This window comes from Limulus polyphemus, unplaced genomic scaffold (assembly GCF_000517525.1).
Source record: "Limulus polyphemus unplaced genomic scaffold, Limulus_polyphemus-2.1.2 Scaffold141, whole genome shotgun sequence".
Taxonomy (NCBI): Eukaryota; Metazoa; Arthropoda; class Merostomata; order Xiphosura; family Limulidae; genus Limulus; species Limulus polyphemus.
In genome coordinates, this window is record NW_013665751.1 from 1,007,981 (window position 1) to 1,010,128 (window position 2,148).

The 2,148-nt window shown below is 29.8% G+C and overlaps 1 long non-coding RNA gene across 1 annotated transcript in view; it reads left to right on the forward strand.

Annotated features, from left to right (window-relative positions):
* Window positions 1–2,148, forward strand: part of LOC111083456 — a 2,978-nt gene continuing 830 nt past the window's right edge. Inside the window, exons 1-2 of the long non-coding RNA XR_002609044.1 lie at window positions 1–58; window positions 1,269–1,429. This is a non-coding gene — a long non-coding RNA (uncharacterized LOC111083456). The remainder of the gene's footprint in view (window positions 59–1,268; window positions 1,430–2,148) is intronic.

The following is a 2,148-nucleotide window of genomic DNA, read 5'->3' on the forward strand; positions in this document are numbered from 1 at the left end:
CATAACTCATACAGTGAAAAAAGCCACGGGAGTTTGTTCTTGAGGATTGGAGCAATAGGTGATTATAGTAACTGTTGTGCATTTTTCAAACAATTATATTTTGAGTTGTTGTTGTTGTTTTTTTTCAAAGAAGCTCATCGAATTAAATATTAATCTAATGCTTATTATTTTATAGCATTGTATAATTTTCAAGGTTAAAATTTGTATTTTTTTCTACTTGAGAATCTACGTAATGAAATACTCACAGTGGCCTAATGGCAAGTCTTAAGGTTTATAACGCTAAAACCCCGGGTTTCAATGCCCATGATGGACACAGCCCAGACAGCTCATCGTGTAGCTTTGTGCTTAACAAAAATCAAACAAAATTAATAAAATACTTTTATTTCAGAGAGAAAACTTTAAGATTTGAGTATTTATTATTACAGTTCATTAAATTTACACTTCGTGGTAAACGTCAGTAGAATTATTAAAATGCAGTTACTACAAACTGACATCTAGTTTTAGCCTGTAGCAAGTGATATAATTCATATTTACTGAATAGATAATGTTTATCGAACTAAGTCGTGTAAGGGCATCTTGAAGAAAGGGTTTTAAAACAATACAAAATATTATACCACTATATAATTTTTTGCATAATTCCAGTTCGAATTGCTAAGGTTTATTTGTTTATTTATACCTTTTATGTCAACATCTATACATCAATTTGAAAGTGTGTTATATCATATCATAGTAAACGAAATTCGAAACATTCGTGATTTCTATTTCTTTTTTGTCTTACGTAGGTTTTATTGAAGTTTGGCCAATACCGTTATTTTTGTAATTTAAAAAAAGACTGTTGCATATTATTTTAAATATTTCTACGAGCTTTAAGAAAAAAATTTTTTTTTTGTGATTAGGAAACAACTATCTTGTCGCCCCCCAGTGGCACAACAGTATGTCTGCGGACTTACAAAGCTAGAATCCGGGTTTCGATACCCGTGGTGGACAGAGCACCAATAGCCCATTGTATAGCTTTGTGTTTAATTACAAACAAGCTATCTTGTCAGAAAAATAAATTTTGCAGATATAGAACAATACTTTGAATGAAATATAATAGAGTAGCCAGCCGGCTATTATCATAATTAATATATATATACAAAGCATACTGTACGTGTGGAATTTCTTTAATGTATTAAGTGAATCCGACATCATTAATCCTAAGTGAATGAAATTAGATGTTAATAAGAAACAAAAGTTTGAAATTAAAGAATAATCCAATGTATTTCCAGCATTTGGACTAGTAACAATGATTTACAATGGACTAGAGTTTGGGAAGTTCTTCGATGTCCCAGTTTCGTCCCCATGTTACAATGTTCTTTTGGGCGTGAATCCTGTTTTCCAGATGATCTTCACCTTCTTTCAAATGTATTTTATATTTGTGAATTGCAGGGTAGGTAGACGATGTTTAACCGACGCAATTCTCATAATGTATTGTAAACTTTTATATCGCTGTATATCGCTGGCCATTGTTATTATATTTAATAAGCAACGAATTAGTAAAGAAACTTTGTCAGTTAGAGTAGCTCTAACCACATCTAGCTTGACAACAGTTCACATCTCTACCGTAAACAATTATGAATTCACAAATCATTTTCATAGCTCTATATCCTGGTTTTGAAAGAGATTTTTCAATATTTTATAGACCAGTGTTATAGAACCACGACTTCTTTTAGCCCTGGTCAACAGTATGAAAGCCGACGAATTGTGATGGACAACAATGTTATATCTATGTGTGAATAACTTTAAATATTTTATGTGAGTTATTAAGAAATAAATAAAATTTAATTGCTAAAAATATTTTTTAATGATTTTTATAAATGTTTCATCAGTTTAACTAAATGTTTAATCTCAAATATTTGAATATTTTTAATATTTTGATCGATATGTTATTATTTCATGAAAAACAGATTTATTAAATGGATCAGTGGATTTACTAAAACCAGAAATGACAACCAGGCTTATTACTTTTTTCATAATATTTTGACAGACATATAATTGACGCTATAAAGCATACGTTTTCAAAAAAAAGTTTTTTGTGAACCTTGTTAAACATTAACTAGAATCAATGGCTTATCAACGCTTTTTTAACTATTTCAACGCTTTTTTAAC